Source organism: Helianthus annuus, chromosome 16 (genome assembly GCF_002127325.2).
Source record: "Helianthus annuus cultivar XRQ/B chromosome 16, HanXRQr2.0-SUNRISE, whole genome shotgun sequence".
NCBI lineage: Eukaryota > Viridiplantae > Streptophyta > Magnoliopsida > Asterales > Asteraceae > Helianthus > Helianthus annuus.
This window is the reverse complement of record NC_035448.2, coordinates 126,258,540-126,272,742: the sequence shown is the minus strand read 5'-3', so window position 1 is coordinate 126,272,742 and position 14,203 is coordinate 126,258,540. Positions and strand designations below refer to the sequence as shown.

General features: G+C 41.0%; 1 non-coding gene across 1 annotated transcript; it reads left to right on the top strand.

The window, feature by feature from the left end:
* Nucleotides 1–13,877: 13,877 nt before the first annotated feature.
* LOC118488599 lies at nucleotides 13,878–13,984 on the top strand. Its single transcript, XR_004885143.1, has one exon. It is a non-coding gene; the product is annotated as a small nucleolar RNA R71 (small nucleolar RNA).
* Nucleotides 13,985–14,203: the final 219 nt, after the last annotated feature.

Here is a 14,203-nt window from a genome sequence, read left to right as displayed (position 1 = left end):
GGACAAGGCATGACCCAACGTGACCGTTTGTTCTGGGTGTCTTGTGTTAAGAACCCATTTCTCTGGTTGGGTGTTGGGAGTTGGCCTCGGCATCTTGGTAGGACGCAGCTCATCCGTGGTCATAACTTCTCTGCAGGCGTATATTATCGCAACCCCCGTCTCGGTTGGGAAACCGATGGCAGAGTGGGGGACGGATGTAATCATGTTGAATTCGCCCTGGGATTCCCTCCCGAGAAGTACGTCGTATTTGGAGGTGTGGGGTAAAACCATGAAGTTTACCTCCTCTATTCGCGTGTGCCTTCCGTTGGTGAGGCGCACGGGGAAAGCGATTTGGCCCAGGGGAAATACGGTTTCCCCCGTGAATCCGGCCAAAGGGTAATCTACTGGCTACAACTGATCTTTGTCATCTTGATCAAACTGGTTGAAGCACTGCTCGTATATGATGTCAGATGTGCTGCCGGGGTCGATGAATAATCGCTCTATGCAGTAGTGAGCCAGGTAGCCTGCGATAACGACGGCGCGCCTGTCGCGCGGCCCGCCTCAAACTTTTGGAAAGACAACTTGCTCGTCTTTCCACTCATTGTCCGGCCTTCTTGCCGCCTTGCATGGATTTTCTCGTCCTCTGTTGATCATATGGGTTGAGGCGACATACATCGTCTGCTTACCCGTGGAGGTGCACTCGTTGTGGGGGGTGATGCGCTTGTTTTGCTTTTGCGCGGCTGGCAACAAATGTTGCAGTTTCCCCTCTTTCAGGGCTCGCTCAATCTACAGTCGGAGACTGATACAGTTGTTTGTTGTGTGGCCCGTGTCCTTGTGATACTCACAGTAAAGTGTGAGATCCTGGTTCTTCTTGGACTTCATTGGTTGGGCCGGTCGTAAGAATTGCGTGTCCGTGAGTAGGACGTCGCTTGGCGACTGGTTGATCTTGGTCTAGTTACGGTCCCGAGATTCTTTCTTCGATGCCCGGTTTTCACGTTGGGCATTGATTGTTGCCCTTGCGTCGGGCTGGTGACTACGCGGGACATATGGTTTGGGATCGCTGCCGCGATTCCACGTGTTCCGGTTGCGCTTGTTGTTGCGCCTGGAGTCTTGGCGGGAGGACTGGCCTTCCGCTTGGGGCTGTGCCTTTGTGACGTGCGGTTGGAGAGACTGCTGAGTCTGGGCGTATGTCTTGACCGCGGCCATGACGTCGTCCCATTTCTTTGGCAAGCCTTCCTTGCCTGAGATGGTCATAACCATTTTTTCGTCCTTGATTGCTCGAATGAAATGGTTGCGTACCATTTGGTCTGCCACGCCGCCTATCTCTAGGCACTCTTTGTTGTAACGGATGACAAACGACTCAAGGGATTCGTTGTCTCCGCGCCAGATGTTCATGACGTCCATAGAATCACATTCGTGACGTCGCTGTTGGCTAAAATGTGCAAGGAACTTTGCTTGCAAGTCCTAGAATGAGGCCAGAGATCCCACTGGCAAAGAATCGAAACAAGCCCTCGCCAGACCAGTGAGGGTCTGGGGGGGGGGGGGGAAATGACACCAGGTGGGCTCGTCCCACCTGCCGTTGCACCCGGCGCCGGTAAAAATATTCATGTGGTCGTCCGGGTCGTACGAACCATTTTTTTCCCGATCGTTAATGGTAATTTAGTCGTGGTGACGTCGGCGTAGGCAATCTCCCGGATGAATTTGGAGTTTTCGGCCGCAGATTTTGGCCTATAGGGTTAGCTTTGGTGGCGCTTTGCAGCGCGGAGGTATGTAGTGCAGGGTTCGGTGGGAGGAATATAATTGCGTCCTCCCGTTCTGCTGCTAGTAGCGTGGAACTCCACGCAATATGTATGGCCGTCCGTGTCGGTACGACCATACCCTTCGTTGTGGGATTGCGGTCCTAGGCGGCTGTGGATGCCGGAGCCGCGATGGGCTGTAGACTGTCGCCTAGTTTCGCCATGAAGGCCTAGGCGGCTCTGTATGGGGCCCCAGCAGTGAGACCCATATGAGGAATCTTCCTCATCAAGTGTGCAGACCTCGTAGTAAGAGGAACTGCGGTCTTCATGCCTACTGCGAGAGGCTGGATGTGTGGGGATCCTGTTGTTGTATTGCAAGATACGACCCGCAGGTGTATATGGTGCGGGTGTGGGACCGCCGGGAATTTGCGCATTAGCGCAAGCTTTATTGTATGTTGCGGCCAGCATAGTTTGTTGTTGTAAATACCAGGCATGAAGGTCCATGCTTGGGGGTATCATAGAAGCATATTGTGAAAGATCTGGTGTGAATGCGGGGGGAGTGCCCCCTGTTGCAGATATGCCTACGTGGCCAATATTTTGGGCTGGGGGGGGGGGGGGGGGGCAGTCCCCGTAGGCCCTGGGTTTGCGGGGTTTAGGTTTTCCCCGGTTGCATTGTTTAGACGATCAGACATGATCTCAAGAAAGAAAGAGATGCGAAAAAAGTGCTAAGAGTAGCGGTGGGCGCCAATGATGAAACAGTGGTTAACCAAGAGAGGTTAATTCACTGGTCTCGTCAAGTAGGGTTAATCCCTTCTTTCCGAGGGTCGGTGGCTTGACCGTCAGCTGGGCTGTCTCCTGCACAAGGAAAACACACTGTGACTCGTAACAAGAAGGAAGGGGTGGGGGTGCTCCTTGTTACCACTCTCCGGCGTGAGAATCAGTAATTTGCTTGGGAAGCAAAGTGTGATAGTAGTAGTAGTGAGAGAGTCGTGAAGAGATACCTCGAACCTGGTTTAGGATGGGTATTTATAGCCGAGGAGTGAAGGAGGGTGGTTGAGTGGACAGACTGACGACGCGCCGCCCTTATGAAGGTGTGCCAGGCTTGTCGGCAGTCTGTTGCTTACGTATGGGCTGACAGGCGATTGTCATTGGTGGCACTTGCACTGTGATGTCAGTCCCACTTGCCTCGTGGGCAGGATGCGGTGCCGTGCCGCATCGCTGCCTGCGGTAACTGCAGTTGTTTCCGCGTTCTCACTCTGGCTAAGATTGCGGGATGCGGTGCCAGGCCGCATCGCCACTTGTGGTGACTGTTGTTGTTGTCCAGATCCCTTGTATTGATGAAAACGTTCACAGGATGCGGTAAGGAGATATTCATAGGATGCGGTGCCAGGCCGCATCGCTTATGCCTATCTTTATTTTCCCATCACTTGACAGATTTGATTCGACAGCTGTGTTCGCGCGTGCCCGCACGGACACAGATAAGTTCTTGCTGGTGGGGGTTTTTTTATAAGGGTAATGGTCACTCGCGGTCGTGCTTGACACGAGATCTGAGACCATACCCCTTCACAAGGTCACATTGGTTCTCGCAATAAAGGTGGTTCTCGCATGGACCCTACCCTATATGTATATATATATATATATATATATATATATATATAGGGTAGGGTCCATGGAAGAACCACCTTTATTGCGAGAACCAATGTGAACACAACAAAATAAACCCACTACAAAACCTAAAAAAACCTAACCCCACCCACAAAAAACCTAACCCCCCCCCCCACAAAGCTAAATACTAAACTAAACCAGAAAGTTAAACCCCCCCAAAAACCTAAAAAAAAAAAACCTAAACCCTCACCCCCCACCCACCCACCCAAGCTAAATCCTAGAAACTAAACCATAAAGTTAAACCCCCAAAAAAAATCTAAAAAGCACACAAAAAATTTTTTTTTTAACAAAAATTGCTAGTTTTAGTCTTCAAAAAATATTTTACTTTTTAAAAAAAATATTGACGAAAAGTAGGGATTTTTTTTAGAAAAAATTGTGCGTTTTTTTAGATTTTTTTTAGGTATTTTTGGTTGTGTTCATATTGGCTCTCACGGTTCTTGCAATAAAAGGTGGTTCCTAACGGATCCTTCTCCTATATATATATATATAAAGTGGGGATCCTACGGAAAGTGTGTTTTTCCTAGAAAGTCTAGGAAGCAATCTGGGTCATCCAATGGGTGTGTTTAATGGTTGAGATCATCTTGATAGCATTTTGGTAATATGTGTTTATTAAAAATAGAATTATTTAATTAATCAGGGGTAGATATGTCAGTTAGCTTGTTTTAAATATGGAAATAATTGTCTTTCCATAACCACCTCACATTTCATGCGATTTTGTTTCTCTCTCTCCCTCCCCCCCCCCCTCTCTCTCTCTCTCTTCCTTCTATCCTTCATGAAGAAACACATCAAGAAAACACATCGTATTAATCTGCTTGCTGTTAAAACACAGTGTCAAGAAATTCTACAGCATTACCAGCATGGATGGTAAAACACAGCGTATGAATCTGCTTGTTGTTAAAACACAACTGTATGAATCTGAATGCTAAAACACAACTGTATGAATCTGCTTGTTGTTAAAACACAGTTGTATGAATCTGAATGCTAAAACACAACTGTATGAATCTGCTTGCTGTTAAAACACAACTGTATGAATATGCTTGCTGTTAAAACACAACTGTATGAATCAGAATGCTAAAACACAACTGCTAGAACACAACTGTATGAATCTGAATGCTAAAACACAACTGTATGAATCTGCTTGTTATTAAAACACAACGTAAAGAACATTTTGGTGGTTTCTAGACATAATTAAAAATCGATACAGACCAGATAATAGTAAACAGAAAAAGAAGTGTATTTGCCATATCCGCAGTCAAGAATTGTGTTTGAAGCCAAAATTATCTCTCACGTAAAAAATGATTTATGAATAAAGTTGATCAAGATTGTGAAAGGAACGAATGAGAATTTGATTGATATTTACGTCTGGTAGGAATTCGGAAATCATGGAGAATCAGTTACCATAAAATCGTGCATAGTTAGTTAATGAGATATAAATTCCAAAATTAAAATAAAATGTCAAATTACACAATTGCTCTTTTAGTTAAAATCCTTCAATCCCACATGTCACGTTCTGATTGCTTCCAAGACTTTCTAGGAAAATAAGGCTTTCTACCCAACTCCTACTATATATATATATATATATATATATATATATATATATGGTTAGGTTCATTAGTGAATAACCCCTTGATAGTGAACACTAGTGAACTAAACTTAGCCCTTGAGTATCAATACACAAGTGTATACATAAGTGTAAATCAATTGCCAGGATTTAATGATGAAAATACACTAATATATTTTACGATTTGATGATGTAAATCAATGGTAGGATTTAGGGAAAACGCCTAAAAGTGTGAAAAGGGTGAGAACGCCCCTCATCCGTTGGATCAAAACAATCTATGGACTAGATTGGCGAGTTGACGTTTTCGTAAATAAAATCAACTTTATTACTTGGAACGTACTTCATTAAGGGTAAAAGTGTCTTTTTACTACTCTAATTCAAAACGCCAAACTAATGAGCCAGCGCCATTCAAAACGACTAAAATGCCATTAATACAAAACGCCAAACCTTAATGATAAAACGCGTTGGAGATTTAACAGATAGATGGAACAAACAATAACTGAAAGTTAATTATTAACATTTATTAAAAAAAATTCCCTCCTAAACTACGCGCCAAAAACATCATTATATAAACGACGTTACCATCGCTTCCATCATCACTCCTGTTGATCATACTAAAAACGCTATCTTTAAACAAAACGGTAAATTTAAAAAAAAGCCCTGAAAGAAAGAAAAATGGCAACCATCGTTTCATGGAGATACACCCTTGGAATCAAAAGATTCGTGATCCATTTTGACAACAGAAGTGTTTGTTAAAACAATCAAAGACATGGAAGAAGAAATACAGAGGGGGATCCTAGCACTTGGCGTCCCTCTTAATAACCACTGTGATAAAACACATACGGTTGTAAGGATATTAACCAGAAAATTTGGACCAAACAAGGCAAATGCAAAAATGGACCCAGTAATCAGATCATAGCGCTTTGATGAAGACACAAACATGGTCACCGTTATATGTGACAACGGAGAAAAGGAAGACTACATGCTTGAAAACATCATGACCAAGCAGGGTCTTGGGTTCCTAGAGGATTTACACAATGCAACATTTTTTAACACAGACATGAACATAAAAGTGGCGTTGTTGCAGGACATGTTCAAAAGCTTCAAGAACAAGAGGACAATGAAAGTGAAAATGATGACTTGGATGAGGAACTGGAAGAAGAATCCGAAGAAGAAAACGAGGGGAGTGATGGATAGTTCTCAGACAAAGTCCCCTCTGAGTTCTAACGAGAAGTTTTAATTTTTTTTCTTTTTTTTTCTTTTCTGTAACTTTTTCTGTGTTAAGTATGTACTTTTCAAATAATAAAATACTATATTTCTCTTGTTAGTTATAAAACGCCAAAATGCCACAAATGCTAGACACTAAAAGTTAATTAATCTATTTTATCATCTTTATCTACCAAACGCCATTAAATACTAAACGCCAAACTTGAAAGATAGGACGTGTTACAGCCTTAACAGATAAAGCTGACAAGCAGTAACTACAAACGGTAACTGAAACGCGGATACTTTATTACTAACATTTATTATAATAAAATCCCGCCTAAACTACACGCCAAAAACACCTTATAAAAACAAACGTTTCAGCACCTTCCATTGATCACACCCAAAAATAAACGCCAGGTTTCCTAAATACCACTCACTTTAAAACACCAAAAAAGTTAAAAAACCACAGATGGCAAACGTCGTTTCTTGGATATTCAGTATTGTTCTACATGAAGTTTCACTAAATGGATTCTTAAGTGAGGGAGGTAACTCAATAAGATTTTGCTGAATGAGATGGATAAATCTTAAAGAAAAAGTGACTGGTGACAGTGATATGTCATTTGTGTGCTTTGTTCTTGAAGAAGGTTTGGATGAGAAGAAGAGACCGATCCCAGTGTAAATGCTATTTTGGACTCCATGATGATAATAAGGATGACAGCCAAAGATCAAACAAGCAAAAAACCCACTCACAATCACACCAGGAAAATAGCATCCACATATACGACATCGATCTATGTCTCCAAAATCCACAAAACCACTTCAACAACGAACAACAATAGATCACACCAAACACCAAAAACCAAAACGCCATATTTTACTGACTGGTCAGCTTCGTCTAGAGCCGGGCGTTCCAGCTGTGTAGGGAAATCGGCATCTATCTAAGGTATTCAAAGGTTAAGGCACAAAAACTTCAACAAGAAGAGACTGATGACAGTGAAGATTTGAATGAGAAATTGGATTAGGATGAGAAATTGGATTAGGATTTTTAATTTTTTTTTCTTTTCTATTTTTTTGGGTCATTTTCTGTGGTTTATTATCTAATTTTCCACTAATAGACTACATTATTTCTGTAAATTGCTTACAAAACTCCAAGATGGCACAAACACCAAACGCCAAACCTTTAATAAAATTACTTTAAACAATCATTATTAAAAAACTCCAAAATTTTACTGAAATGTATAAAACAATGTGCAAGAGAATAAAATAATGTGTCATCTTTATCTAAATGCCATTAAATACAAAACGCCAAATCCTAAAGATGGTACGTGTTACAGCCTTAACAGATAAAAGCTGAACAAACAGTAATCACAAAGAGTAACTGAAACGACGGAAACCTTATTACTAACATTTATTATATTAAAACCCACGCCATGGCAATTGAATTTTTTATATTTTCAAAACGTCATAATCACCTGTCACATTATAGGTCTGCATTCTACATGGCACGACAAAAAATACGAAAAATACACATCAAAAAAATATAATTACTAATGTTTTGAGCGCCAAAAACATATATCTACCTCGCGCCAAAAAAAAGCTCATTATATAAGTAGAACGGGTAAACAAACTTAACACTCCACACATTATCTAAACACGCCACACATTGTCTAAAACACCATACAACTTTAAAAAATGGCTCAGGTTATTGCATAAAGGTTTGAGATGTCGGAGAGACGTTTCGTTGTAAAGTTCTCTGGCAGGAGAAGAGTGAATGTCAAGACAATCAAGGTCATACTTAGTATGGATGAAGCCGTTCAGAGGTATATTCTGTCCCCAGGGGTTCCAAGGGCCGAAAATTGTGAAAGGACTATGATGTGTGCGGTGTGTTATATTATTTTTAGTTATATTTTAATCCCTTTTTAACACTTTAGTCAAGTTTTAAATTTATAAAACACGATATTTTACTAACACTAAACACAAATATGGGCAAGTACACCCATCGTGAGCGTAGTATAGCGTTGGTAAGATACCGAGGTCGTCCAAGGACACAACAACTTTTAGTACTGGTTTATCCTCAACGTCTAATCAAATCAAAAGTTTTAGAAAAAGTTTTAAACATGAAAATAAAAACTAAAAATGCTGAAAAATAAAATAAAATAAAATAAAAACAGATAGACAAGATGAATCACTTGGATCCGACTCGCCTTTAGTGTAACCTTTGATGATTTCCGCACTTTTGCACTTTTTAAGAGATTATCTTAGTTACAGTAGTAGGCCCCTCTTTTGAAGGTGACGTTACCCTCAACCCTGTAGTTTGAGTCAGCAATGATACAATCCTAAAGGGTTGGATTATTGAAAGATAATTAATTAAGTTATTAATTCGTAATGTGGTAGGCCCCTCTTTTGAAGTTGACGTTACCCTCGGCTAAGTGGTTTGAGTCAGTAGGGATACAATCCCAAGTAGCCGGGTTAATGTATTAATAGTAGTTTACATATGAGGGTTGGATTATTGAAAGATAATTAATTAAGTTATACATTGAATAAGGCAAGAACCTTACCAAACCATTCCTTTAAGCCCCGACCAGGTAGCCAACATATCTCTATATAGACCGTAGAGATATGAATGGTGTAAATATTTTATTTTATATAGACGGTAAAATAACGCCAAGACACCATGACTGATTTTTTCAATCTCTTCGATCTTGGTTCCGTAGGAGCAAGGCGAGTCTATTTCCAGGGGTCAGCCCTCAGGCACACTTCCTGAAATCGATGTAGATTCGTTGCTTGCCATTTTTCCTTCTTTTGGGAAGACTAACTCCTTCCCCTCCTAGGGCTTCAGAAGTGGTCAGAGCTGTAATTATCCGTACTTGTAAAGAACTTAAACGTAACAACGGTATGCGCTTAGATTTTACTTTTTTCCCTTTTTGATTCCCGGTCAGAAGAGGTACGAAGTGAGCCACAAACCATATTTCTGATTATGCTCATTCCATTTGACTGCTAATCACAAATGACATTCAATCTTTCTGCGAGGACAAATGATAAGGAAGTTTCACCTTCAACATAAGAAACTAGTTATTATAGTCATTAATACAAAACCAAATAAAAAGTGAGAAAAGATTAAAAAAACAAAAGTATTACACTAAATGCTTGTCTTCACCAAGTGATGTAAGAGACTTAGGCAAACATGGCCTTTGATTGTCAAGAACTCTTACTATCAATCTTTGATCCCGAGACTACTACACACACTCTAAGATGGATGATGGATGATGGTGGTGGATGTGGGTTGTGATGGTGGTGGAGTGTGGGTGAAGTGTGAGAGAGGTGGTTTGCCAAGGGATGCCTTTGAAGTGAACCAAGCACCTATATTTATAGCCTGCACAAAAGCCCGAACACGGTCCCGTGTCCATCCACTTTCTATTTCTTCATTAATTGCAATTTGTCTGCATTAGCTCCACACGCCCCCGTGTCCGCTGGGCACGGCCCCGTGTGCGGAAGCGTATATGTACTATCAAGATTTGCTTGAATTCAGCGAATCTTAGCGTTGACCACGGCCGTGTTGAGCTGGGTACGCCCTCGTGTCGGGAAATAGAAGCTTCTACAACTTTGTCTTTTCTGCAGACACCTGAGCACGCCCCCGTGTCCGCTGGGCACGGGGCCGTGGTTAGCCTTCTGTTTACTTGTTTTTGCTTGGGAAGATGCTGTCGAGGAGTCGGGCATGCCACGTTTATTCCTTTTCTTGTAATTATGTTAGAGTTTGCTGCATAATTGCTTCTTTTGTTCATTTACGCTCATTTAATCCTGAAAATACAAAAGGAAGAATAAAGCACACTTTTTCCAACATTAGTACTAAAAAGGGTTAGTTGTATGCCTCATTTGATGTAATTTATATGTTGCATTTTACACACATCAAATACCTCCACACTTGAATCTTTACTTGTCCTCAAGCAAAACTCTTTATAATGTGGCTTACACTCCCAAATGGAATGGGTAGAAGAGAAGTTTTGGGCTTAGCTTGAGTGTCGGGAATCCAAGATCTTTATTAGGCTTTATTTTTTTGTTATTTACAATCCTATTCGTTATGATTTATTTAGAACGTTTCATAAGAGAAATTACTTATTTGGGCATAACTTGCCTCTTTAAAATTCCATTTATATACAACTTCACATATCTCACGGGAGATCACTCAACACTCGGCCGAAGATGTATTTTTGTGAAACGCTCGAGACCGGCATGGAACTTACTTCTACCATATGTTTGCCAAGCAATCAATCCTCCTTCTTTTAAACTATAAACCTTTGTAAATATCAAGAGTACTTGGGGAAGGGTTATGCTTGGGTTAAAGGTAGGTGGTATTGGGTTAGTGGTTAGTAAAAATGGCTAAAAGCGTAAAAAGTGTCGGTCGTCGTAAAACTTTTTGTTTTTGTGACTTTTATTTAAACAAAGCATTTTCAAACAAAGTTTCTTTTGAGGAACTCGTTTGTTTCTATACTTCATCATATATATATATATATATACATAGATTAGGATGTCACATAAAGACCTTGCTTTCTACTAAAATAAAGGGTTTAAAAATAAATAGGTTTTGGGAGGTAAAGGGTGTTGTTTTGTGGGTTTAGAAACGAAAAGTTGTTAGTGCAGTAATGTCTATCGCCTCCGTCAATCCAATTCGTAGTTGAAACAGTTTAATTCTAGACTTTATATTGTAATATCTAGGAAAAGGCAAGGTGGTAATTCTGTAATTAATGAGAAATCTCATTAAAGCCCCTTGGCCTATAAATAGAACCCTTAGTGTTAAAGATTACGACTTTTGCCATTTTGGAGATTGAAGCTTAGAGGCTAGAGAGAGAAAGTATAGAGAGAGAAAGTGGCAAGGTGATTCAAGGTTCATTTGTACTTTTCATATCATCAATCGAATCACCGATTATATTACGTCTTGTGTGTTCGGTCACGTTCGTGTACGGATTCCGCACGTTACACGAGTCGGTTCGCAATCGTTACGGAACTCAAAACCGATCCTACAAAAGTTTTAGGCTCAAAGGGGTTAACTAGGGGGATTTTGGGTAGGTGGTAAAAAAAATAATGGTGTTGAAAGAAAAAGGGGTTAGTCCTAATGCTTCCATTATTTACTTACTTGGTTTTAAGTTGGTAAGGACCGAGAATGTATCGTCATGGCAAGTTCTAGAGTCGTAAGAAACCAAGCGACTATTCACACAAGAAACGAAAGATGAGCAATTAGTTTAAAGATGTGTATTTGTATGCTCAATAAAGGCTCAAAACTCACTTTTTGTGGGAATGGGTTTATAATATGATCAAGTATATATAATCAAATTTTAACTAGATTTGTCATGCCGTTTCATAATTTTCTTATGTTGGTTCTTTTTATCACGACGCTATTGGTTGTAAATTTGTAAAAATATAACCTTTTTACAGCTTGTTATTCCCAATTTAAACCAAGACAAGTAAAAAAATGAAAAGTATTTGAAAAAATTTGGGGTGATTAGCGGTTCCAGTAGAGTTTTGTGTAAGGGTTGTTATTAGGACTTGCAAAATTCAAGGTTTTAGCATCCCTCCCACACTTAAATTACACATTGTCCTCAATGTGTCCCAAAAATAAGTTTTTAGGTTGATTAAATGTGTAAAAAGGTGTTAAAAAGCAAAATTTTATGTTACTTGACATCTGGACACGGGCCTGTGGTGTCCGGGCACGGCCCCATGTTCAGATTGCCAGTATCATGGTTTACAGAAGGCTGGGCACGCGGGCGTGTTCAGCGAACATGCCCCGTGTCCAGTTACCTGAACTGGGCGTTTTTCTGCAGATCATTGAGCACGGGCCGTGTTGGCTGAGCACGACCCCGTGCTAAACTTGCTGTAATGAAGAAAAATTGTTGGGAGGCTCTGTTTTTGTGCATGGGGTGTAGGTTCAAGTTTCCCTTAGTAACCTCTATCATCCCGAGTGTGTTTTTTTTTTTTTTGAAAATTAAAACTAAACTAGAAAGCATAAAAGTTAATCTAAACTAAAACTAAGGATAGTTCCGCGGAATGCCTCCGTGGTGCGCCACGTTAATAAGGGCCCTTGGCTAAACCCAAAGTCGGTCATATGTTACCCAAGTGGGGTGTTTTGCATCCCATGTTGCACCGTCGGGGAGCATCATCCAAACTTGAGTCTATGACTTTCATGTAATTGACCGGGTCGTCGTCTTCTACTCTCTTCCCAACCCCAAACTTCATTTCCTTATCCCCAACCCTCAATGTTAGTGTCCCACCATTCATATCTACCATTGCGTGGGTCGTAGCTAGGAATGGCCTCCCTAAGATTAGTGGTACTTCGGTATCTTCCTCCATATCTAGTATGACAAAGTCGGCCGGGAAGACAAAGTCTCAGACTTTTACCAATATATTTTCGGCGACACCTTGTGGATATTTAATGGACCTATCGGCGAGTTGTATGCTCATTTTTGTAAGGCTTGTTTTCCCTAGTCCGAGTTGGTCGAACATTGATGCGGGCATGAGGTTGATACTAGCCCCGAGATCGGCTAGTGCATTGCGTATGGGTGATTCCCCAATCGAACAAGGGATGGTGAAGCTTCCGGGATTGATCTTCTTTTGTGGGAGTTTGTTGAGTAGCAAGGCGGAGCACTCTTTGCTTAAATTTACTAATTGCAATGATTCGATTTTCCTTTTGTGAGTGAGGAAGTCCCTCATAAATTTTGAATATTTAGGCATTTGAGTTAGGACTTCAACAAATGGAATATTAACATGCAATTGTTTTAGTAAATTTATAAATTTTGTTAATTGCTCATCGGTCTTTTGGCAAAGTAACCGACCGGGGTACGGTACCGGAGGATTCTTGGTAGGCTCTTGATTTGGGGGAGGATTCGTCTCTTTTTGGGGCGTTGGTGAAGTTGCGGTTTGGTTTAACAGGCTCTTTTCGGTTGGAGGTATCGGAGCCTCCTCGGGGCCTATGGTACGGTTTCTCAATGTGATGAGATGTACTTGCGCCTTCGGGTTGGTTTCGGTATTACTGGGTAACGCGCCTTGTGGTCTCTTGGAGAAATTTTGAGCTAGTTGGTTTAATTTTGTGTCAATGTTTTGAATACTAGCTTGTTGATTTCTAATGTTCGATTCCAGTTGTTGAAATCAATCCGAGTTTTCTTATCGGTGTCGGAGATGAGGGGAGAGATAGTATCTTCAAGCCTCTCTCGTCCCCCTTGTTGTTGTTCAGAGAAATTTTGTGACTCGTTTCTTGTTGTTGAAAGTTTGTTCGTTGGTTTTGATTTTGTTGGTTACTACTATTGCCAGGTTCTCTCCAACCAAGGTTAGGGTGGTTACGCCATCCTTGGTTGTAGGTCTATTATCAATGTAGTTTACCGTTTCTGTTTGATTATCCATTTCTTTCATACAACTCCAATCTTCATGTCACCCACCACACCCTTCACAAGCCATAACCGAGGCTGTTTTTGCCATTTCTAACTTTTTTGATTTTTGAAGAGAGGGCCTCGATCTGGGCTTGCAAAGAGGTGCTTTCGTCAACCTTATGGGCGCCTGGGGCAATAGATTTTGTGCCTCGGGGAGTGTGCCACTGAAAATTGGTTTGAGCAATTTCCTTAATTTGATTATAAATTTCATTTGGGCGACGATTACCTAAAAGTCCCCCGGAGCTAGAGTCAAGTGTTTGTCTTGTGTGTGGTAACAACCCATTATAGAAAGTGGATACTTGTTGCCATACCGCAAGACCATGATGAGGACACTTTCTTAGTAGCTCCTTGAACCTTTCCCAAGTTTCATATAAGGATTCCCCGTCCTCTTATGAGTATGTATTAATTTCAAGCATTAATTTAGCCGTTTTAGCAGGAGGGAAATACTTATACAGAAACTTTTGGGCTAGTTCATCCCAGGTGTTTACCGAACCAACTGGGAGGGTGTTAAGCCAAGCCTTAGCTCGGTCTTTTAGTGAAAATGGAAACATTTGGAGGCAGATGGCATCATTTGATGCTCCATTGATCCGAAAAGTATCACATATTTCCAAAAAGTTGGTAATATGTAAATGGGTATCTTC